The 26,559-nt window shown below is 36.7% G+C and overlaps 1 protein-coding gene across 50 annotated transcripts in view; it reads left to right on the top strand.

Moving 5' to 3' along the window:
• The window catches only part of MEF2C (myocyte enhancer factor 2C), a 139,169-nt gene that overhangs the window by 11,711 nt on the left and 100,899 nt on the right, over positions 1 to 26,559 (top strand). For 5 of the 50 annotated variants that reach the window (XM_074570749.1, XM_074570726.1, XM_074570727.1 and 2 more), the window contains exon 1: positions 2,340 to 2,835. The exons of 29 other annotated variants lie outside the window; for them this stretch is intronic. The gene's annotated coding sequence lies outside the window, so the exon portion shown is untranslated. Of the gene's footprint in view, positions 1 to 2,127; positions 2,836 to 21,087; positions 21,207 to 26,559 lie in introns of those variants that run through there. 16 more of the 50 variants (XM_074570732.1, XM_074570720.1, XM_074570760.1 and 13 more) reach the window with 9 other exon arrangements.

Genomic DNA, 26,559 nt, shown 5'->3' with positions numbered 1-26,559 from the left:
CAAAAGAGAGGAAAAAACCCTGAACACTTCAAAAGATACTGCATAAATTCGTGCCTTATCTAACCCTGAGATGAGTGATAAAGCATAACCCCTCCCCTTATATGTGTTTGTCCATCTAGCATCTGAACCCTACGTTAAAAATTGAGGTGTCCTTTACATGGATTTGATGAATTGTACTCATGACAAAAACTTGGCATGGCTTTAAGGTGCTCCAGTATGTGAAGGTCACAACTATTTAAAGATTAGGCCACAAGTGCTCACACGGAGGTGTAGTAGATGTGCTAAGCTGCTGTATACTTTTATTTTCTGAAATACTTGCCTACTGTAATAATTGCTTTCAAGGTATGACGGTGCTCGTGTTCTGTCTTGCCAGTTGAAGGGCTGCATTACCAACTAGCCAGAAACCTGATAACTTATATATCCTGTACAAAATAAAGCAGATAACAGTCATTTTCAATTAGAGCACAAAAGTGTGAAGTCTTAATGCAGTTTTTTTTATTTTTGACACTAAGAAAACATGAATATTGCTGGATAGGAGTGTGCCATGCCGGGAGGCCAAAATTGTCTGCAGAAGGGGCATAGCAAGGGTACAACCCATGTAACTGTTCTGTATTTCTTTCCTGCTGTGCTTCATGCCAAACCTGAGGCTGAGAAAGTGTTTCTTCCCCAGCGTTACTCAGGCTCCGCTGCTGACACTGCCGAGCATATGTGCCTCTCGCCACCGTATGCGGTGTGCTTGGCTCGTGTCTGGCTGCCTGGTGGCTCTGGGCACATCAGTATCACTGCTATTGTTGTTTTTCTGGGTGCATTTATAGCACGTTAACTGTCTGTCCATGGAGAGTTGTCCACTCCATATCTAAATTGCACCAAGACAGCGTAGGGCACAATGAGACCCACAGGCACTGAAGGATATTCCCTGGGGATCTGCAATTGCAGGGTGCTTGCTAGAGCTGCCTTAGCTTCATTTTTGCTCTGACCATACTTTGAGCATCCATGTTTTAAGAAGTACTGTTGAATTGAAAAGGCATTTATTCACTGTCGAATACAGAACTTCGGAAGTAGGTCAGTGGCCCAATGAGATGTTTATAAGGGAAAAGACTGCGAGACCAAGGACTTGTATTAAAATAAACCAAATTTGTCACTGTTGTTTGAATTCAGTCGTCTGGTTTTATCATGCGTGCTGTTCCTATTTCCAGTACCTTAATCTATTATAAAAATAATGGTCTGTGCATTTATAAACTCCCCTGCTGCTCTCAAAGGATCGTAAAAGTTGTCTATCTACATAGAAATTAAAGCAAGTCTCTGCAAACTCTGTTTTACTCACAAATTATTGCACGCGCTTAATTTGGATTCAAGCTTTCATACAGTACAGTCCTTTCAGTCCGAATTTAAAAGCAAATGAACCTATTTTAAAAAAAAAAAAAAGGAAAAAGGAAAAGTCCTGTCCATTTACACAGAATGCTGCATTTCTGTGGGCAAGCCTGACAGGAGACCGCCGCCGGCGGTGACAGGGACCCGAGCGGGATGTCATCCCTCCATCGTTCCTCCCCAAACTTTGCCCTCGGGATGGCTCCCGCCCCGCCGAGCCGGGATGAGTTTGGGAAGTTGGGCTGCACAGAAGGAGCCCGGCGAGGGGTGCCGCAGGTCTGCGGGGGGGAGTTTGTGGTGACAGGGACGATGGGCGCGGAGGGGGTTGCGGTGACAAGGACGGTGGCCGCGGGGCTGCTGCCCCTCCCGAGCTCCGCGCCCTCCCCTGGCCCCAAACCGCTCCGGGAGGTGTCGGAGCGCAGCGCGAGGCGGGTGGGCGCCGGCGTGTCAGGGTGGCGACAGGCGGGGACGTTTCGGAGCCCCTGCAGCTTGCCCCGGGCTGCCGGATCCTGCCAGCCCTCGCAGCGATCCTGCTGCACCTCGCCGGTAGGGCAGGGTTTGGTGTGGGGGTGAAATACGCACCGGGTCGCCGTGTTGTCTTGGCTCGGTATAATAAAGGATTGTCATTAGGTTTGCGTGTGGCATATGCCATTACCCCCACCGTAAAACTAAAATTAGCAAAATGTCAGGAATGGAAAGATTGATTCACCCAAGATGCAATTATCATTTAAAAAGTGCTTGATTGAGGTGCTGATGTTCAGTGATTTATTCTGCATACCATATACATAATTAAAGTAGTGTAGTGGAGTAATTTATCAATCTAGTTTAGACTAGAGGGGCAAGGAAGGGAGCTGCTGCCGCTGCTGCTGCTCTATGTTTGTTTTATTAAAACGCTTTCGGGATCTGATCCCGCCCCCTTTTTGCAAGAGTGAAACTGATTATTTCTCCAGCTCGGGAGGAGAGAGTCATTCGTTTCGGATTGTGGGAGAGAGAGAGAGAGGAGAGAGAGAGAGAGACGGGGAAGGAGAAGAAAAGAGAGGCAGTGGGAGCGAAGCAGAGAAGGACACCTCATCAGGCGTGTAGTTTGAATCCCTTCCTCGCCTCCCCCTTCCCCTCCCGATGTTACAAAGGCTGTGAGCTGCTCGCCTTTTCCCATTCGCCTGCTGTCACTTCCTTCCTGGACGCTTTCAGGACGAGTCCGGTTACTTTTAATCCGACCAGCAGCTCAGCCACTTTCTCCTCCTCCACGCTGCACACACGCACACACACACACACACACCCCAGACATCTTCTGGCTGCTTATTGGATTGACTTTGAAGGTTGTGTGTGTGATTCAAGGAGGCTGCATGTTGAACCAGGTGGTGAATATTTAAGGCTGGAAGAAGTAAAGGGATTTTTTCTTTTTCCTATGAAAGGAAAATATCTCAAGGACTAGTCTGATCATCCAAACAGCTAAATGTTTATAATGTAAGTACATGTGAAATTCAGCATCGGAATAAAATATAGTGGGCATGGTATGAAAGCCCAATGTACATTTCCTATTGCGTTTAAAGAATGCATCGGTCATTGTATGTGGACTGGGATTGAGGTTGCTTGCAGACTTTTTAAGGTACAATTGCACTGTCAATTGCTTAAAAGTAACTTTTTAGACAAGTAACATAGTTAAATCACTGTCTAGTAAATTACTGCAGACTTGTCTCTGTCAGTGTCATAAGCGTTTAAACTTTGATGAAGTTAGTTTATATCATTTGTGTGCTTGATATTGTGGAGTGTTCGAAGCTTGTTTGATTTGAATAGTTCACCAAATGCTATGACCTTGTAGTGCTTGCACCCCGATTTATCAGACTAAGGAAACAATCCAGTTTGAGTGAAATGCCCTTAAACTTCATTGTATGAAGAACATTGTATGACGGCTCTTCAGTTCTGGAGTTTAGGTAATGCATGCTTGCAAGTGTTTAACTTTGTGCATCTTTCATTTGAATACTTAGGTTTGAGATGGAAAGACTCCCCTGCATTGATGTGGGAATTTAAGTCATGGGCTGCAAACCTCTTTTGGAATAGTATACCTTGATCTTTACATAGTACTTTGAGTAATCTTTACATTCTTTTAGTACAAGGGAGTAGAGCTGATCAGTCTTACAAAACTGGCTGGTTTAGCAGCAGTACAGTTACTTACAGGCTAAGATAAAGTTTAATGTAAATGAGAGACTTGTAAGACTATTGGTGCATTATGTAACTGTAATACTTAGGGTTTCCCATAAAACTTAGTGTGACCTTCTGTCAGCCTGAAAAGCAAAACAAGTATAAAGACGAATTAATAATTTCTTTTCTAAAAAAAAAAAAAAAAGGCAGCACAATGCAAAACAAAACTTAAGTGAATCATTGTGGGAACCTAAGCATTGTCTTTCACAGAAGAGTTCTATTTTCTTTATTGTATATAATAATTATTACTAGCAAATACCTGTATCCTGAAATTAAATACTGTAATACACAATTTAAGACTAAAGATTTAAGAGAATTAAGCAGAGAAAGGCACTTTGCCAGTATTTTACTGGTGATCAGAAAATAATTGTCTTGACACAAAATGCATTTTCCTAACACTTATCTGACAATCTGCTTAATGGCAAATGTCCTAGTTTCGTATCTTTACTTTAAAAGAACTATAAGATGGATGATAAACCAATTATAGTAGATGCAAATGTGACTAGATTTCTTTTATTGGCACTTGCCCGGGTATTGTGGTTGAAGAGTAAAGATGTTTATATGGGGTATAATAACTCTAATCCCTAGAGGCTTGGCAGGGCATGGAAATATAACCACCTGTGAACCAGTTCTAACCTCTCTATTACATACATGCTGATTTCCAGTTCAAACGCTCAGGCAAATGGCCACTTAGTGGATTTGTTATTTTGTGAACTATTTTTGTGACATGATTTAGGTACCTAAAATCAAAAATCCCACAAGACTTTCTTACGTTATCAGTTTTGTTAAAAAACCTGTTATATTATTCTTTCTGTATTAATGAATACATAATTCATGTGGAGTCTAATACTGAAGTCTCTGCTCACACTTAAGTCCCTTTGGAAGTAATGGAGAAATTCTTTGAGGAAGAACTTAGGAGAATGGTCCTGAATTCAGGGTGTTTATGTTCCTTGTAGTACACATCCTTTTATTTTATAAACTTGCTGTTTATATATATTTTTACTAATATGTCCTACATAGCTAGGATGAGAAGAAAATTCTGCGACCTGTACATGAAAGCCTTCTTTCATGCAAACACTACTTACATGACTAGTCCCACTGACAATGCTGAAACTACTTGGGTGAAAATGAACAAGTCACAGGAAAAAAGATTTACAGGATCAGGCCCCTAGGAGACCTAAACCTCTTGCCTGTCCCCTAGCTCTCTTAGGACAGAGATATAAAGAATGTAAATTTCGATGTCCTATAAATGAATGCAGGAATCAGATACGTCTGTATCCTCTTAAGATTACTTGACCAAGAAAAAATGAAATTTAGGCTTAAGAGCCTTATAGAAGTTGGTACTAAATGATGAATAGAGTGTGAGATTAAGTCTTTTAGAGTTATGTTCCTGAGCTGCTAGTTTTGGAGCATCCTAAGAAAATTAATACAAATACTTTCTTACTGTGAATTTTCTTTCAATGTAGGATCAGACGATTTTTCTTTTTTTTTTTTATAAACACTCTTAATTTGTGTACCTGCAACATATATATTCAAAACTAGAGAGATGCCTCTCTTAAATGGTTTTATTTTTTGAAACATCTAAAATATTATAGACAAAGAGAAATGAAGCTTTCTGAACCTTCTTCCAAAAGTTTACCTCTGAAAGATTTTGATAGCTCACTATTTAGTAGATAAATACAACTACATAGAAACTTAAGAACTAAGCAGGAGTTGTGAATAAAATACTTCTGCCAACTTCATTTCTTTTAATTTCACTTTTTTCTGTAACAGGTTAATTTATTGTTCACCAGAATAGTTCAGGTCAGTCTTCAAAGACAGCGAAGTATATTTATACGTCTCATTGAGCAAGAAGTCATTAACTGCTGTTAGGTGCTTGAAAGAATAAGTATTTGGTTTTTGATATGTAGACTCCATTTTTACCTGTTGGACATCATTATTCTAAATTATGTGATAATTCATCCAAAAATCAAGTAAGGTGTAGCAGTATTCTTTTGAAAACACTGATTTTGAAGATGAACATAAATAAGGTGCTATATAATTTCAAGTTTATGGTCTCTGCTTCAGCATTTTGAAAAATAACCAAAGCAGTTATATTTGTGATGTACTTTAAGATTTTTAAATTTTTCTATATGATAATCAGCAGAGAGATTTTGCTACGTCCTCATTTAGGCTCTATAGCGACTTAGGTATAAAATACCAAAAAAATTATATATGTAATTCCGAGCAGCTAGAAAACTTCAAACTTAAGAGTAGGGTTAGTATTCTGGTATTTGAAAAAGATGAAGATACAGTTTTGTATGTTATTTCAGAAACAAAATGGGCTTAAAAGAACTCTGGTCAGCAGACACAACTGGTGGTGCAAGTGAAAAATTGAAAAAATTAAGTTTTTGATTTTCTGTTTTTAAAAGGAATTATTTGGGTCCTCTGACCAGCTTTAAGGTAGTTTTCTCAGAACTAACCGTCAATGTTGCGTGTGGACAGGTTATTAAAAGCTAGTGTCTTCAGTCCTCCACTTTAATCTCACTGTCTCATTGACTGCAGTGCAGTAGAGCTTGTCTATTCACTAGGATCTGTCATCTTTAGGAAATCAGACCAGCTTATAGAAGCGATTCACAAAACCAACAGTGACAACAAAGTCTTATGTGCCTTACAAAAGAAGGATTAGGCAGTTCACATGTCATTTTGATTGGGCAGAGATAAAAGCTGATTGCTGCAGCATGGCAAGGCACACTTCAATTTCAATTGATTATTTTTTAAGACAACTATAACTCTGTTGTTTAGTCATTGTTAAATGCAATTTGAAGGAAGGAAACTCAGTTTTACATTACTGGTTTTGTGTGACTTTGTGATAAAAGATAGAGCCACTTGTAGCATTCTTATACAAATTTTTAAAATACCTGTTTAATTCACTGCTTTTGGGAAATATATTTAAAATGTAGCAGATTATTGTCCTTGGTTTTTTAAAAAACATTTTTGTCTAGATGATATCCTCTAATAGCAATTAAAAGTTCTTAAAAGTGCCTAGGACTATACTAAATTCACTGCATTTACCCTGTTAAGAGCTTATGTGCAGAGGAGAGTGCATAAAATGTGTCAGGGCTTTGCAGATTTATCAAAAAGTATAATCTTGAGGAACAAGTAAGTCATCTTAGTTTACCTCTATTCTTTTATTTTTAAAAATGTAATTTGACGTAAAACTATACTTTGTGTTGCATATGTGAACATAGAAGTCTGGTTTGAAAATAGGAAATTAAATTTTGTCCCTATATTATTAAATATGTCATTTAGCAGTGAAAATAGAGTTTCGGCTATTAGCATAATTTAGTTATAATGTACAGCCCTTAACATTTGGAAGTATGAAACTTTGAAGCTGATAACTTCTATGCTAATTTCTTACCATTTTTCAAAAGAAGAAGTCTTTTTTTTTACCCAACTGATGCCTCCTAGTGTTTCACATAATAAAACACTAATGAGTCAACCATAAATGTAAACATAGTTTTTTTCATTGTCTTCATCTTATGTGATACATAAAATTAATATTTATGTATTTAATTTTGTGTGTGTTATTATAATCAGACAGGAAACGCCTGTTAATTCAGATGTTTCATCTTAATGGACACTGAAAGCACATTTTGATTTTCTTTTATACTAGCTTTGCCTAGCTGTATTTTGAAGAGTTTATGTTATATATATATAAAAGTACATTTTCTTTTCCTGCTTTTGTTTCCTATGTGCATTACACTGACTTCTCAACAGGGTATTAAAAGGCTAAATTGGGAATTTTTAAAATTTTAGTAGGATAATGTTTCAAAAAGTAAGCCCTTGGAAATAGGCAATAAAGGCAGTTCTAGAAATGTTTGAAATATCCTGAAATACCTCATGGCCAAATAAGATGAAAAAGATTAGTCTGAGATGTGCTTGCTGATTACAGTCTTTAAAGAATAGTTATCCCATTTTGTAATTGTTCCAGGTTATTTTACTGCTGTATAAGCAAGAAAACTGTATTAGAACAGTTTTCAAATGCGCAAAATGTGCACCTTACACTTTTGATTTTAAATGTGGATGATCAGTACTTTTGAAAAGGAATTCATGTGCGTTAAAATACTGAAACGGAGCTTGGAGTGGTAAAGACTGAAATATAGTGTCCTTTTCTTAGAAGTTCAGTCTGGCCATGTAACTCCTGAATACCTGAAAAAGCATTCAGTTATATTAGATATATATCATACAACAGTAGAATATTTTATTTTTTTGATGGGAGGGTGTAATTTTCAAAAAGTTACCTAGCATCAGTGTGACAAAAGAAAACTTATGGGCCCCAGCTGGATAGTTGAACTGACAGGTACGGTCTTACAACGATAAAGAAGCAGCCAAGGCTGAGTGCACTTTTGCACATTTTAATGTCACACAGTTTTATGTAAAGTATTGAGATCAGTTTAATGATGACATTGGAAATATAGCCTATTATTCTAAGACTTTCAAGAAAAGCAGTGGAATTCCTAGATACTTGTTCTACTAAGGAAATTTTAAAGATAAATGAAATTATTTTGCAATTAAAAAATTATAAGTTTACCAGTTAATATGGGTGATAAAGATTTGGTACATATGGTAAGTTTAGGTACCTGCTTACAGATGAAATAATTGTTTCCTACTGAATACAGAGAGTTAAAGCTATATATCCAGATCTCAGTCATGGGATTTAGTGTTTGGTTTTAGTATATATAAAAAATGCAGGTTTTAGGTTTGTGTTCCGCCATCAGCCCTGTTAGTATCACATTTTTCTCGCCTTCATTTTGAACTGCAAAGAGACCTTTCCGAGATCTGCCATTTCTTTAAGCCACTAAACATCGGATAATATCCTAGCCTTTAAACTTCCTTGCATCTTGAAAGTATTTCAAAGTATGTAAATGGCATCTGTTATTCTGCCAGGAAAGCTAACATGCAAAAGTGATACAGTTACATTGCTCCTTCCCTTGCAAAGAGAAAGTAAATTTGGAAGAGAAATAGAGGGAAGCATAGAGAAAAAAAAAATGTTTAAGGCAGTTCAAGTGTAGGACTATTACTCTGAAGCACAGCTAAACAGAACTGCACTGAGCATTCTTCCCCCCGCCCCCGGCTTTTTTTTAACAACTAAATACTTTTAGATTGCAGAAATATGTCCTAGGAAATTCTAGAAAATTATCTGACTTATTTAGAAATAGGCCTGGATAAATTATCTGATAATTGTTTATTTTAATATTGTATGGAATATGCTCTCGTGCAAGGTGGATTCAGTGATGACACCGGTGAGGTCTGTAGCCTGGGCCCCTTTTGTAATTCCCTGAACAGGTGACTTGTCAGTCACCTGCTTCAGCAGGGCAGAGGTACTTATCTCTGCCTTCTGCCACCTTCTCTGACATTGCAGGGCTGCAAGAGTTTGAGCGGAGAGAGCTTCAGAGATCCTGGCCAATCTAGCAGGTCCTGGAAAGTCAGTATCTGCTGCCTCCGTTTAAATTAACCATAAGGCAGCCCACAGATTAGGGATGGAATGGAACAGATGGCATAAAGCTCCTCTGCCTCCATTTCCCAGGTTATAAAGCACTGCTGATGTGAAACTTGGAATCCAACCTAACAGGTCTTCTCTGCCTCTTATTTCTTCAACTGTATAACTGATTTAATGAAGTTTATAATGAAAATTATTATTAACCAAATGTCAATGCAGGGATCCACCTTAGACATTACTAGCTTTTATCTCTCGTCCTGTTATCACAAAATGTACAGTTAAGTAAACTGAATTAGAAATAACATTATTTCTGTTTGCTTTTATAGATACAGGATGCGTGCCATTTGTGGAAACCATGCTCAGTTAAATTTCACTATTTACTTTTAAGTAGTCAATCAATAGCCGCTAGCAAAGTATGTACAAAGGACAAGGAGGGAGGATTGTGAAAATAAAACACAACTGCAAAAGTAAACATAATGCAGAACATTGTTCACGTGAAACACTACATTTAGTAATATAAAGAAGTAACACAGTAGCTATTTATTTGATTTCTAATAAATTCTTCCTCCTACTGACAAATACATTGTGATATGATATTATATTTGAAATAATGGTGCATTATTTTAATCAAAAATCTTAGCTATTGTCAGATCATTACAGAAATTAAAATGTTCCAGAACGTATCCACCAGTGTAAAAAGCTAGACTATGGCACTTTTAATTTAAAAATTCCATACGGACTTCTCAGTGGAGATTTGTTTTAAATCATTTCATTGGAGTTGGGTGGAAAAGCTGTCTCTAAAGATGGGGGAGTGCTGTGGAGAAATGACAGGACACCAAGGTTCTGTGACCGTCCTGTAGTGCTGGCCCATGCGTCCCCTTCAGCCTGGCATTTTAGCTTCAGACTTGTGCTGCCAGGAACTCGGCTCTGGTTGCTGTAACCCTTGGGAGCGCCTGGGCAGTTTGTAGAGAAATTTTGAGGATATTCTGTGAAACCAGCAGGAGACAGTATGTCCTCTGCTCTTCTGCTCAGGCCTGCTTTATTTCTGTCCATCTGTGTCCTGGGTGTTGCTTCTGCCTGTACGGAGTATGAGAAGTGGGAGAAACAGCAAAAAGGGAGGAAGGCTTTTAGGAGGGTTAGGAGGAATGTGTCTATGAACTATTTCGTAAGATGGTATGCAAATGGAGGAGAGTGGACGATACATGGTAGTCGAACATAAAACCGTAATCTTGCAGAGGTTTTTCAAATTTCCTACCGAAGTGTGTAGAATTTGGCTTGCTATGATTAATTCTTAATTCTTGCAGTTGTAGGGCAGCAGTCTTAACAAAATAGTAACAAAGATAGTCTGAATGTGTTCTATACCTATAAGGAACTGATCTTTGAAGCAGTATTTTATGAGAAGCTGTTTGCCCACAGAATCCTGGACAAGTGGCCGGTTTTTCCTTTATCTTGCTTATGTGTACAAGATGCAGACAAGGAATTGATAAAGCAGCCAAATGAGGAAAAAACAAGCTTATTACCCCACTGCAATATATGAAATAAGTGTGAAACTGCACACTTACCAAACTTCTACTTGACACATTTTTAATGTCAGAATATTGAGCCAGGGAATGCATCCTTATAGTGGCATACAAAATGTACAGCTTTATCCAAAACACACATACATAAATTTTAGAGATCAGAAATATGACCAGAAATGTTAGTAAAAGCCTATGGACTGGTAGGCTCATTTTAAAATAAATAAGATGAAGCAGAATTTCATGAACGTTCTTGGGAGCACACATTGAAAAAAATGTAACCTAGGCTTGTTGGATTACTAGGACTCTTATTTATGTGATGTGCTGTTAGCAATTGGAAGTAATTTAAAATTACATACTAAAATGTATATTAATTGGAAAATAATATTCCAGGTTTTTTCTTAAAAAGAAGTATGATGGAATGATTGACAAGCTACCTAATTAAAGCAGAACTGCCCTTAATTACTCGTACAAAAAAGGATAATGCGTACCTATATCCTTGATAGGTAGAAATCTGCATATCTTCACTGGGATAACAATAGGATTTGGCATTTTTGTTTTATTGGTGGTGCGGCAATAGAAAAGATTATGCATAGGACAGAAACAGAACAATATTCTTCTACATTTCCTATAATATTCTTGTCATACAAGTTGAAAATTAGACTAATATTTATGTGTTTTTTCCAAAACTTTATATTGACAAAGCAAAATGAGAATCTATCTTAAGTACAAGTTCCAGTACTGAAATCCCCATCCAGAACATTACATTTAGTTCAGTTATGCTTCCAGTAGTTGTTGTTACGAGCTCAGTATTACGTTCTGTGGTGATCAGCAGAATTGTCATCTTTAAGGCAACCTGAGTGCTATCTTTTCTGGAATTCCATGTTTTTAAAAAATTGTATTAGGGATAAGATGCGGCGGTGATAGGCATAATGCAAAGAAAGCAATAGAAGAAGTGGTATTTTTGCATGGCATTTTGATGCTATAAGGAATGGTTTTTTTTCCCCTACTTCTAATCCTGTAGAAAAATATGTAATTGAGAGCACCATGATTTCTCAATGAAGGCAGAGTGTGTTCTTTATTGAACTTATTTTTTTTCTTTTTTTTTGTCACTTAATAACAATATGAAACAATATCTGATGCAGGAGAGAGGCGTGAAACCAAAGAAAGATATTCTGGTCTGTTTTGAAGAGCCGTACTTGTCATTTATCTGGACAAGTGGTGATTTTCTGGTGCTGCCTTCTGTTACAAGTCGCTAAATGTTGTCTGTAAAGCAGTAGCACTATGTTCTACCACATTTTTCTGTATAAGATTAAAGGCAAACCTGTCGTGAGACCATCACTACTTTGACTACCCCAAACAGGACATGGAATAGCACTTCTACAGATTTCTGGTAAAAAGTAATTTTAAGGATGGTCAGGAAGAATGTATTTGTTCTCTCCTTTCGGTCTACTGTTTTCCAGATGTGATTGGAAAGAGGAAGCTGTTCCACTAATGGATCAGAAGATTGTTCTGTGATTTAAACATCATCCTGAAAATGCAGCTTCCATGTTCGATAGATATAAGTTAAAAATACAACATATTTATGTCAAAAAGGCCTCTTTAAAATCACAAGGAATCTATAGACATATAGTTTTGTGAGATTCTCCTGCTGATACTTGTGTAAAAAAGAACCATCAGTGTTCTATTTTCATATGTTGATGTAAATGCTAATCTTAAATTCAGAACAGTTAAATAAATACCCACTATCGTGTATGTTCACAGAGCATGCTTTGAAGATTAAAATATAGATTTTCTACTGAAAAAGTGAACATACAACACATTCAGTTCCGAAGTGTCCTCCAAATTTTAAAAAAGTTTCTTGAATATAATAGTCTCCAGCACCGCATGCAATCCATTGGTGATGATTTTGAAGACCAGGGAGTGGAATCCTTCAACATGAATTCCAAAACTTAAAGGGGGAATTTTAAAAATACATTGTGTATCTTTAACATACAATTCACTGATCATCATCCCTAAAAAAATACACACCTTTATTTGAGGCAAAAGATGCCTGATAAAAAAGTCTGCAAATAAAGTGCAGAACAGTCCGATGCATACAATAGAAGAAAGGGATTCAGAACCCCTGAATGTAATTTTAAATGCCGCTGCAAACTCTCTCTGTGCACGTCTGTTATGTTTAAGTTCTCCAAGGGCAAAACACAGATATAAATTGGTAACTTCACTGAGATGCTGTAAAAGCTAAAATCTATTCAGCATGCCAGAATGTATCCACATAATTAGAAAGGACTTGGGGCAACACGAAAAAGGGGAATTTAGGTTTTACTTTGCTATGTCCTGTTGTCTACTGGAATGCACATCCCCAAATTAAGTCTATAAATTCTTTATAAGCACTGGTTTAAGTTTTATAGCAGAAATTCAGGATTTGAGAACACTGATTTGAAATAATTCCTACCCTTAATTTAGAGCAGTTCACAGAAAAGACAATTCGCTCTTTCTGGAAAGGTCCTTAATCAGTTGGCTATAGAATATTCTGGGAGAAAGCTACTCTCAGTTTCCAAATGTGAGGCCATCCCATTTTTGTATAGATAATTAAATATTCATCAAATGAAGGGCTGTAATTGAGTCATGTTTCACTGGAATGCCATAGTTCCTTAGCTATTGAGTTGGTTTCTTGTGCTCTTTTATCTCTCTTACTCAAAAATACAAGCCTTTCTGTGTTTCTCGTCTCTAGTATAGCTTAAAACTACTTTAAACAACCAGTTCTATGCCATCTTTCCTATTCATTGTCTGAAAAGTTTGCTTTTACTTTATAAAATACAGTGTATAAGAAGAAAGTGCCTTTTGTTTTATCTTTAAGTTTACAAGTATATTCATCTAAATATGTGAAACTAGATCTTTTATAAATACCTCTGTGTCAGTTTCTCGTAATTTTTAGTGGCCTCATTCTTTCATTTTAGTTTGTTTCTTGAACTGAGACATACCATGCCTAGCAAAGCTCTGAAATCTAGGATAGGAGTTAGAAACATGAAGAGGTGTTTGAATATGAGGACAACGAGGCACGCTGTAAATGAGTAATGGATTGATTATAGGTTGGTTGAGACAGGAAGTACAGCTTCAGGGTGCAATAAATTGCTCAGGCTACCTAAGACTGTTTAATAAGCCTTTATGAGAACAAATAGTTCAAAACCAGCCATTATGTATATGTTCTCAGTCATCTTCAGCAGAGCTTGGGTGGTCCTTTAGGAAAGACCTTGTGGCCTAGCATGCAGGCCTCTTCAGCCAGTTTCTTGTACAGTTAATGTGCGTGTTGAATATGTGGGTGTGAATCCAAACCTGACTTCCTGACCACATTATTATGCTTGAATTAATGAAGAAGAATAACAACTCTGGTTAAAAAGTTGTGCTGATATTCAGCTTGACTAGTATTTACCCAAGAGCTTGAAACAGCTTATGAGTTGTGAAAATATGCTGCTTTTTTCTTTTCTTTCGACTGTAATTGGGAAATTCCTATTTCACAAATACAAAGAGAACTTACATCCACAAATAATAATATGTTTGTTTAACAGTATTTCAGATGTAATTGAATATATGAAACTACGTCCTTCGCTCATGTATTCCAGCATAACTCCACTGACTTGATGACCTACTAAAAACTGCTTTATATACAGAACTCTCATTCATGCTGTTAATTAATATCCACCTCTTTTTCTCAGTTCCACTCTGACTCTTTTTCCAGACTCATTATAACAAAGGTACCATTTGAATAGAACATTTCAAAAGAAGATCTCCTTATCTTCTCTTCTGGACCACACTGCGAAGAATATGTAGAGATCTACCACTTCTTTGATCAAGAACATTATAAGCAGACTTAAGCAGTTTTCAGATTCTGTCTTGGGGTTTAAAAGTCTGTACATGTGTGGCTGCCATTCACACATCCTAAAATGAGATGGGACATGAAGGTGCATTTTACGCTGTTTTAGAGCTTTCTCCGACTAGGCGAGTGTATGTCAGCTTCTGTCTTCTGGATGTTAATTGTACTATGTAATGATGTATATGAGGTTTATAAATACTGAATCATTCCATTTTTACTAATGTGATTCTGAAGTACCATCAGAATACTAGATAGTCCCTGCATATGGAATACATAACAGGCTGAGACCGCTGAGGCCTCATGAGGCTTCCAGATGCTCTAAATATGTGACTTGAGCTGCTCGGACCATTAGGTGCTGTACTGTTCTTTACTCAGCTGGCAGTCACATCTTCTTCCTAGTATGTAAGACAAAACAGTGTGTAAAACATCAGTGCAAAATTCAGAAGAGCTTTTATGTCCTTGTAATCAGAATACCGTGTTCTTTAAACAAAAAAAAATGCGCTTCCATGTCTACTTGATCTATCTTCAAGTGATTAACCAAAAGGGAAACAATGTAAGTTACTTTACACCTGAAATAAAAGATTTATTTTAGAGCAGCAGAGTTCCTGAATTCGTTCCTGACCATAAGCGTGTAGTTATGCTGCTATGATGAGTCAATAGCTGTGAGTGCTTTTTAACTATTACTGAGGATCAGGTTCTCCTTTTATATGAGAATACACAGCTACTACTATTTGTGGTAGCAGTTCTGTACTGAAGACTGTAACTCATTGAACCTCTTGGGCTCTCAATCCGCGTATTCAACAGTAAAATTTGAGAGGGTACAAGCAGCAATAGCAAAGCTGACACAGTCACCGTTTGTGCTAATTTAACTTGTCGGGCTCACTAGTCCTGTAATGCTAGAGTACTAGCAGATTATTTGTTTAATGTCCATTTTAAGTATAACAGTATTTTTGTCTGAAAGTAGAGCTAAGCACAGGAAGGATATTCTAGCATTTAGGATGCAGCCTGGATTTGGACAGTGTGGTTTTAACTCTTTCTTCCAGAACCTATTTTAGATAACTGTGAGGATTTCATTTTGTCGGAGCATCAATTCCCTGTCTGTAGAACGAGGATGGTATTTCCCTGAGGCAAATTCTGTGGGACCCAGACACTGTGGGAATGGTGGCCATATGAGTACCATAGGGAGTAAACAAGACAATGTAGAGTATAAATATGTAGTTGCTTTTGGAAAGTTACAGCCTAAAGCAAAGCATACAGTCTGCAACAGACTCTTAGATAACTTCGCTTTTGTTAGAGAGCCATTTTAATTAAAGTTTAGAACTTTCTGCTTCTTTCTGTCCATTTTTCTTCTACTTCTTTAGTTGTTGTGCCAAGGTATCCATGTGTGTTTCTTCCACTGTCATCTGGCTCATTCCCAGCAGATGCACACAATCTGTTTTGCTGTCACTGACAGGGCTCAGTTTATGGAAAGAATGTGACAGAACATGCTGCTGTAGTCACTTACACAGGATTCTCTTTTCTAAAAAGTAACTGAGAATAAATTAGTTCGCTTTATTTTTTTTTATGTATTGTTCAGTTTTAGGGTTTTATCTAGGCTACTCTGCACCAGGTTAAACAGGGTATTTATTTAACATCTTAGCTTTCTTTTTAATTCCTAGTTTGTAAAATATAGATTTGCCAATAATGTATGCAGGAGATCATCACAATACATCAAGAGACCTCAGTTTCAAGTGGTGACCATTATCCTGGCCATTCTGGAATAAATGTAATATTCTTAACTCTTATTTAGAAAATATTATGGTATTTCATTAAAAATTTATATTTCAAATTATAAATATTGCTGATCATCCAGAAGTCTTAAGCATCCTGCATGCATATGAAGGATATTGTATAAGGGGGGTATCTGTTCCTTCTAGTGCAAATTACTTGTCCAGTAAGAGGCTGAGTAGATACAAGTAGCAAAATTAAATTGACTATTTTGGACTTGTTGTCTACAGAAAGAAACCTTTAAACACAGTTAACGTTGCCACTTGTGTTGTGGTAACAGCTACAGGTCCTAATAGAGATTAGGGTCTATAGGGCATGATGCTGTGCAAATACACATTAATGGACAGCCTCAAGGCATTAACGGTATGAACAAACAGGGCAAACAAAGAAGGTAACAGGGAAGAAAAGGTGGGTAGTTTTACTAGTAAGAATGTCTTGCAGTTCTTCTCAGTGTTCAGTGGGAAGAGTTGGTGTGTTAATTAAACTTTATGGAAGGTGTCTAACCAGCATATTACTGTTTATGAGGTGATGGGGTGTTCCCATTGTGTCTTTACCAGAGGAAAATTAATCAACAGCTCTAATTTGGTAAATATAATTTGAGTTACCACTTTGTTGCTTCCTGCCTCTATCCCGATGAGGGCAGGGATGACAATAGCAAATGCCAGACTGGGCTACTAAGGTTACAGCCTAAGCTGTTAAAAAACTGTTAACATTAAATATGTATGGGCACACTAGATGTTTATTAAAGAATAGAATTTGTTTTACAAGAGGATGTTGCCTGTAATCCTGTTATTTTCATCTTTAATGATCTAGCGTCTATCTTTGAATTATACTTTGTTCAGAGGGCTTGATGTCTCTGCATTCTTTTTTATCTATAGCTAAAAAAAAAAATCTCCATTAATTCCCCAAATCAAAAATTTAATGAGCTTAGTGACTTGGCTGCATTTAAAATAGCTCCATATATACATTAACCATAAACTAAATATATCTAAAGACATTTGATCAGTATTTTTAGGATGTATTTTTAAACACTGTTTCATTTGGGGGTGCCTTTATATATTTAAAACTCCGAATTCGTATTTTTGCACCTCACATAACTGCAGATTTTATGTTATTGATAGGGTATATATGTTAAAAAGGCTATCTAGAAATACGCTACAGTGGTAGACTGCCATATTAGCTAGGCTTGTGGTTTTTCTGCAAAATCACTTCCTATGATCGTGTACGTATATTTATACATATGTACATATATCTATATAGCTGTGTGCTTTATATACAAATATATATGGTTTTCAAGCTATGCTTGCATGCCTCTGGGTATGCCTTATACTGTAAATAAAACTGTCAAAATGTCTCTTCACAGTTAGACCTCATTAAAATAATCAGTCCATAAACACGTGGTGCTCTTTATTCACATATATACAGTTACTATATAAAATGAGTCTTTCTCCTGTTGTTCTAGACTTCCAGTCCTGTATTATGGGTTAGAAATATAGTATTTTTTAGTGTTTTTTTGTATGTACTTCTATATTTGTTTGGGTATGGGAAAGATATATATAAGCATCTGTCCTGGGTTGAGCGACACAGGACTAATTTGTCTTCTAATGCTGGGAAAAACTCCACTTTTGGAACATTCTAGTGTCTGAATTTGCGAAAATATTTACTTTATAGCCAGCTAGGCTATGTGGGATCCAAGGTCTCAGTGTTTTCAAGCCTTGCCAGGTGCACGGATAAGAAGGAGCGAGGCCTGGGCACTTGACCGAGGCTGGCCAACAGGATTATCTCATACCATGAACGTCATATTCTATATAAATTAGAAAGTTTGCTGTGTAGTTTCTCTCTCCCTTGATGGCGGCCGTCCAGAGAAACTCCTTGCCCCGGTCCCGGACCCCTGAGCCCTTCCTGTCCTCCTGAAGCTGCAGTCCTTGCAGTGTCTGACATTTACTGTCCCCTGCTGGGAGTGCACGGCTTCCTACTGATGTAACTGGACGAGTATAATTCTTGTATATCTTATATTAGTATCAGGATTAATACTGGTTCTCCTTGTGTTTCCTTGCTTTCTCTGATTCTCCTTTTGGGTGGGGAGGGGTCATCGCGTGATAGAATAATTGTTTAAATGACAATAAATTGTTACGAGTTTTCTCAAACCACAACAGCATCCCTAACATAACTTTTTCTTGGTTTTATAGACAGGTTGGATTAGAAGATGACTGTAACCCCTAGTTTCTGTTACTATATTTAATATTATTTTTGTTACTAGACCTTTCTAGGGTTTCTGCAAATAATACTGACTTTTTTAATTAGTCCTAAGATTATTTTTGGATGGGAATCAGTAATACGTGTATCTCTAAGAGACAAATATTTTTGTTATATCATTTATCACACGTCATGTAAAAAGAAGGCTAAGAGGGAATAGGGTCCTCAAATGATTTCTTTTGCTACCTCTCTGCCTTGATTGCTAAGCTCAGTTCAACTCCAGAAATATTATTGCCATGTAGCTATTGCACTTCTAAGGCCAAGATTACAATAGCAGCAGCACACCTATTAGTAAGTCAGGCAGTGACAAGTGAATGGGGTAAATTAATAGATTTATAAAAAGGTAGATTTTATATCCTGATATACGTCACAAGAATTGATACTTCTACAAACTGTCAGGAAAGAGGCCAAAGACTAAACAAAAGACTATGGAATGTAACACCTTCTTGTTATGTCAACCTGTATTTATCTTGATTTTTTTTTTTAAATGCACTTTGTTTTAAACTTAGGTAATTAATTACACTTTCTTTGTGAAAAAAAAAAAAAAACAAAAAAACAACCCACAACCTATAAACTGAACTGAGTTCAGCGTAGCGATATATTCCTTTTAGATCCAAATGCTAAGCACAAGAATCTCAAATCTGTTTGCCTCGTACTTCATGATCCTACTTGGAACCTGATATGGTAAAAAATATGAAATTTATACACATACAGATTGGACAAATCAGATGATAAATTTTAAAGCTGAAGACTTACATACAACTCTATTCTGTAAGTTTACCAGTTTCAGGGTCTGTTTCAGACACCAGTGCTGATCTTAGCTGTAGATGTATCACAGGTGAGAAGATGTAAAGTCAAGACTGAGGTTTTTTTTCTCATTTTATATATAGCTGATAATTTCCATCTAAAAAAAAAAAAAATCCATAAGGAAAGCTGATCAAGTGATTAGCAGAAAAACAATAGGCTGGGAGCTGCTTCTCCACAGACGCTGTTGGTTTTAGTTTACGTAGTGTAGGGCATTTAGCTTTGTATTACACTTACTTTTATCTCTATTGAATCTGGACTAGTTTTTTTCAGTCTCCCAATAAATGTTTTGGGAATAAATATTGGTAGTTAAGTGATAGTATGAAGATACTTGTGTATCTTCAGATACACAAATATATAAATAGGTCAGTAAGTCCTGTATATGCTTGCATTTTATGCTTTCTAACACTAAGAGTAACTTACAGAATTGGAAAATACCATGAAAGCGATTAGCTTGATGTATGATTATACACTGTAAAATTAAGGTAAAATCAATACTAAAAAATTACATTTTCTTGCTGTTCACAAGGTGGAACAGCATGGGCTTTTTCACTTGAAAATACTTTCCAGTGCCCTGCTTCCGACATCGGAACCACCCTCCGTAGTGGTATGAAGCAGATTTTTTCCTTCTATCAGGCTGGATGTGGACCTTTCATGAGCAGAGACGACCTATTTTTGTGATGTGAGCTGGCCCCAAAAATGTATTATTCATGGAGCAAGGCTCTTCACCGGTAATGATAGCCTGGATTTCTTGGGCTTGTACTGCCCCTAGTGAAAGCGCTGTTTGTTTGGGGAATTTTTTCTTTTTAAAAATACAATTATCCTTTTTCATCTGTTCGCACCAGGATGCAGGACCAACACATTACTCAAGAAATTATCCACAATCTAAGAGAGAAGGGGACTGTCTGGTTGGCGTCAGAGTTGACCACTGACTCTTAAACGGCACACAGATTTGGCTGATATACAGCCATGCTCCACCTACATAACTCTCATAAGTAGAGGTTGCAGGTGTTTATACAGCGCAGGAGATACCTTACAAATGATTCATTTTGAATCCAATTACTATATTCAACAAACAAAAATGCCAGTAATTGATTCTCTGGTCAATTCTATTATGGCTTTCCATTTCTGTTACAACTTTTTCTTGGCAAAAATACAGACAGTGCTTTAATTATGAATTTATTATTTTGAAGAAAAATATCATATTTTTGAATGTGCTTTTCATAGGATTCAGAAAAATTAACCATGTTAACTGTCTTAAGATGGCTGAGGATGAAGCAGTCCTTTGGTAGTAGCATTTCTGAGTTATCTTGAAAACGGCTCAACTGACAAAGCTATCTAATACCATATTACCATTTTTTTAAAATTGGCAATGTCATTAAGCTTTCAAATACACTGTCTCAATAACTGTTCCAATTTTTTATTTCTGTTAGCTAAAAAATGTGAAAATAAGAACAGACAGATAGCTTTGTTGTTTCCAAAGACTTATAATTCTGTTTTAGTTTGTTTGAAAACTTAACTGTTAAAATATGAAATGTAAGCAGCTGAAAATATAATGTGCATTATAGCTCTCTGGTTGTGTATAGAAAACGTCCCTTTGATGGGATAAAATGAAACTTCGCTCTTCAGTATTTTGTAATTCTTCAATAATTCTTCAGAATTAGCAATATAAATTGCAATTCATCATATAAATCTATTTTTTTATGTTTCTATGACAATGTATTGGTAAGAGATAGAACTCCAATTCTGAAAAAAATTTAAGTGCAAGAAGACTCTTACTCAAATGGTCAGTTAAATAATTTGCATCCCAATTAAAGTCATTTCTAGACCAGACCCATTGGGCAACTCAAGCACTGAAGGATCTTGCCGTTTTTGTTGAACAAGAAGATCCAGGGCGTTTCTGGAGCTGAGAAGAGAAACAGTTCATTACAAGAAGGTAAAGCAGATGTTTAAGAAACCTTTCGGCGTATCTCTTGGCAACAACATCACCTTCACATCTTCGATATTTGCTTAATTTTTATGGTGTATACCCATATAGGGCATGCAAGGCAAAGTATTTTTCTTCTCTTGTGCATAGAGCACACTTCCTATGAACAGAAGCTGTCTCATGGACAGAAAGATGATATATTTATATTTTTTTTAAAAAATGCAAAGCAGCAAGCTGATCTTTCAGTCTGTATCATCAAAAAGATTTTGTCCACTACAGCTTTCAGTCAGAAGGACTGCACACAGTAGCTTCTCAGTAAATCGGGAAACATCTATGCGTGCAGCTATTTCAGCATTACATTAAGCTAATGTGTTCCTTCCCTAAGTACCACTGTTACATAATGCCACTGAAAAATCTTCACAAAACTGAAAAATACTCAAATTGTTTAAACAAACTTACCTGAGATGTCCCTTCCTTTAGAAGGCCTTTTTCTGAGTGATTAGAGTTTGCCTAGCTTTGGTCTCTTTGCCTGCCTTGGTTTGTAAAAAAAAAAAAGTGTAAGCAGATTTGTACAGTTTCTGTTCTGAATTGTTGGAGCGTGAGAAGACATGCCGTGAAAGCCATTTCTCCTCCTAAACTGGACTGATGGTACAGGCAGTTGCACTGTCATCAGGGAAACTTGTACTACTATCTCATTAAGCTTCTCTTACCTTTTGTTGAAGTCTTGTTAGTCCAAGAGAAACTGTTCTACATCAGAATATTCACCAAACATGTTCGGTCAATTTCCTGACATCCTGAAGTGCCAAATTTTCACTGTCAGGTGGAGAACATTACAGAAAATGTTTGATACAAAAACCGCAGACCAGAAAGTTTCTTCCTGTTTGCATGAAGCCAAGATAAAGGTCCATGTTATGAAAGCGTAATTTTGTAGCTTTTATGTGTGAAGCTACTCTTAATGAGGTTTTGGGGACACAGTAATCTAAGTTAATTGTGTGGTTGTTTTAAGGTAAAGGACCAAATCTTTAGTAGAGGACCTGAATTCTTTTCCCAGCTTCTTCTCTAGACCAGCTGCATAACTCATAAAAGTCCATTTGAAAATTCCTCCTTTTGCTGTAAAACTTTACTAGTTACTGTAAGTCAGAACTGAAAAGTGGGGAGGGAAAACTTTATTTTATTATATATGTTATTTTATAATCAGTATACTATTTTCAGAAGCTTCTGAAAAAATAACACTTGTCATTTGAGAGCTGCAGCTGTTAGTCTGTTGAGACATAGAGGGGATGGGGCATATATTGAATTATTCATGAAGGCTACTGCTATAGTTGACAGAAGTTCATCAGCTAATTCCCCCACTCCATTCTGAACTTCTTTCAAACTCGGTCAGGCTGTAGGGGTACAAGCTGTTACTTTTAATAGTGATGCTACTAGAAGTTTCCTATATCACTGTATATATCTGTATATATCACATAAGCTTTCTCTTTTAAGAAAGTTATTTATTGTTCATTGGGGGACGATAAGTGCTTGATTTTGAATACTTTAATTCACAGATAATGTGAATAATTTGATATGCTTTCAAGATGTAACTGTTATATAAATGTATTAGAAAATTTATGTAATGATGCTTTATTACCTTAATTCAATTTGATGAACCCAACCCCCCTGACATTTTAATTGTATACATATTTAATATTTTCATTATTTAAGAACACAAGGGGGTTTTGTGTGCAATTACTTACAATACATTTTTCAGTTTATTGGCCAATTCAACATGCACAAATGCAAAGAAATCATAGTTTGCACAAACGTGGGGAAATCAAGTACTTTATATTCCAAATGCTAAGCCTCATTTTGTCGTGCAGACTATCACATCAACGATAAAAATATTTTGTGGTTCTTCAAAGCAGTGCTGAAGTTCAAGGTTAGCTTGGCAGACACCAGAATCGTGTCATGAAGTCTGTGCTTGCGGTGGGTATTGTAGGAATGATAAATATCAAAGACTTCGTCCCAGTTTGAGCGATAAGGAGCTGTGTGCCTCTCACTCCAGGGATTCCACAAGTGTAGCTCGGTTTTCACACAGGCAGGATTGCCAGCTACCTCTACCTCTGCCTCAGCCACAGGGAAAGCACAAATCTTACCAGTGAGTATTTGTTATCTTTAGGAGATTGCTCTCTCTTTTTATATGTCACTACAGACTGATTTGGGGGATTTGAGTGCAGGGGGAAATTGTAGTAAAAATTCTGATGTCCAGTTCATTCCCCTCTCCTCTGTGGAGATTTCTGCAGTGAATGAGATTGAAAAATGTCTTTTTAGTGGTGTGCTTGATGCAGACAGTGCCCTTATTTATCCTGTGATGACCTCATAGCAGCAGCACATGCCCTCTTGATGGAGCGGATTATTGTAATTCTCTCCTAGAAAGGCTTCCAGCAGCTCAGCTCTGTCACTTGCAGCCTGTTCAGAATGCAGCGACACACTCCCGTCCTGTCTTGAGCAAATATGCTCATCCCCCTTGTACCTTAACTCATTTACTTTGCTATGAAGTAGCTGTTTGATTTTAAAGTTTGCTCTCTTAGTTTTGAAATCCTTAATGGTTTAGATCCTGGCTATTTTCAAGAACTCCTCCACAAATATCATCTTGACAGATATCACCACCCCCATAGCACATTTTAGGAATTTGAGCATCACATCTTAGGTTGGCAAGTTATGTCCTTTGCTGTGATAGGCCTTCAGTTAAGGAACTCCCCCAGGAAATCTGTCTTGAACCGTATATCCTTATCAGAAAACGTTAAAATTAAATTAAAATTTTTGGCTGCTTATTTTTTCTCCACTAGTTTTTTTTCAGCACAATTCCTATTAATACCGTATTTATTATGTTGCTTTCAATAATTCTTTTCGGAGTTGTTCTTTCAAATTTTCTTGTTTCCTTATTTGTAGAGCAACCTAAGCATGTTAGTGGTGTAGTTATTGATAGTCACTTCTTAAAGATGAGTTTCATGTTGCATGATAAGAGCACAAGCTCTTCCGTGTTAACATATACAGTATGTCAATATAATAGCTTACTAAATAGGACACATGGGCCATTATTACATTCAATATATTAAAAAAAGAGAAGTGTTTGAATCTTTATTCCTCTTCCTCACAAGGGATTATTCCTTCCTTGTTCCCACTGTGCAATCTAAGTCACTAGGCTTCAGCTGTACAAAGCCTCAGATGGAAAGCAATCCTCATCTTAGTTTGCTTGTCTTGCTCTCTGCTCGTCTTGCTATTTCTATTATAGTCCCTGTAATTACGGTGAAATGTCTACAGCTATGTTTATATTGTGCTTAATTGTCTCCATCGATGATAAAGTAAGCCTGTGTTTGAAGAAGCTTAGACTAGATGCCAAATGTTGATGGCTTCAACGAGTTCAGATGGATCCTACACTTGTGGGCATTCATAAAGTACTTTGTGCTATAAATAAGGCTTTTTCTGACAGTGCCATGTCTGCATTTTCAATCTAATAATTAATTGCATTTTTCACACCCGAATTCAATTGTGGAATCAGTTGGGACACTTTTTGCCAAATTGCTGTAATTGCTGTTCCATGCATTGATAGTGCCACCTTACACCTGAGTACAGTGCCTGTATGTAGATCCACGCAACTTGTATCCAACAAAGGTTTACGAACATCATCAAGGATTTGCTTTTTCATGTCTAATGTACTCGTTGATTTCATATTCTCATTGGCTTGCTTCACTGATTGGGATGCAGTAACAACGTCTGTGATTTCATTCATATTAACTGTTACATATGTACTTAATTTTAGGTACATGAACATTTCTGCAGCCTTCAGTGAACTATTCAAGTGTTTCAAATTAGGCATATACATTCATGCTTGTGGGTTTGGGGCTACAAGCCATAGTACTGCAAAGACTTACACATTTCTTTGAGTTTACTATTTTTGGATGTTGTACCCATGTCACAATTATTTTCGTCAAGTAAAATGCTGCCCCATTAAGCCTTCACTTGACTGGTTGGTGTGGTGGTGTGCTTTTAAATTATTTTAAATCCTTTGAATTTTAAAGTAGTCCATGGATACAAATTACTTAAATAGTCTGATTAAAATTATCAGAATTCAGAAGATTTTCTAGACTGCATATATTATTACAAAGTGAAAGCTAGTCTTAAGGGCACGGGGGGGAAAGTTGTTGGTGGGAGTTTTTTCTTAAATCAATTTTACAAATTAGTTATTTCCAGAAAAAAGAAGGAAATGGAGGAAGTTGACATGCATACCTGAAGCCAACTTCGTTATATTTAGATCTTTCTAAATTTAACTTCAGTGCAAACTCCGTTTTCTGCTAGGTCAGCTAAATAGATGATTTTTTACCATGGTTTTTTATCTTGTTATTTTCAGTAGTCTTCTGATGGATTACAGTCAGTGAGAATACCAAGGAGCTTTTTAGCCCAAATAATTCTTGAATCAGTCCAAAAGTATTGCATATTATTAAGCTGGGAATTTACAAATCCTCATTACTGGATAGTCTTCAGGGTAACTTACTCTTAATCATTAGGCCTTGAACCACAATCCCAGCAGAATGTGGTGTTTTTAATAGCACTGGTTCCTATGAGCAAATTTTATTGTGGCATCATGGAATACCATGCATTCTTTTGCTTTATGATTTATTCTCCCTAGATACAAAACGGTAAAGGAGATGTGTTAATCTATTTTTATTCAAAGTACAAAAATAGCTCTGTTACAGTTCAGGGATTGAATAACCGATACGAACATACTACTCGCTCTTAGTCATGCTATACCTGATGCTCACAGTAAGAATATTGATCAGTTCCAGGTACAGATATGCAACATTTTACAGATCATTGCTAAATAATACGTTCTTCTGTTTCAGACTGTTTTTCCAAAACACTGTTGTAAATCAAAAGCATAAAATTGCTACATTAAATAGTAGTGCTTCAATGCTGGTTGCAACTACGTACTAGAAAAATACAGTGAGCTGAGTCAAAATTATCCCTAAAGAATGAAAATATTTTATACGATTTTTCCTTTTTTTTTATTGGATACTTAGGACACTGTTCTTTAGGGATTTATGCCCTACATATGTCTGAATTTATACAACTGAAAAAGAAGTGTGTCAGAATGCAACATTCATCTCTAAATTGAGGGAAGCTGTTACTCATTTACCTGTTTCTCAGCATGCAATTAAAAACTAACTGTTATGAAGTGCAGAAAGGAGAATCAAGGCAGCTTAGTTTGCGTTTCTGGCACTTAACAGTCCACGGCTGGTAACCCAGGTGGACCGTGACCTTGGCAGCGTTGCACAGGTAATTTTTCTGTGAGGATGAACTGTTCTTGAAAAAATTTCTCTAA

The sequence above is a fragment of the Larus michahellis genome, chromosome Z, assembly GCF_964199755.1.
Source record: "Larus michahellis chromosome Z, bLarMic1.1, whole genome shotgun sequence".
NCBI lineage: Eukaryota > Metazoa > Chordata > Aves > Charadriiformes > Laridae > Larus > Larus michahellis.
Note: the sequence above shows the minus strand (reverse complement) of the source record. Positions and strands in the feature narration are given on the sequence as shown.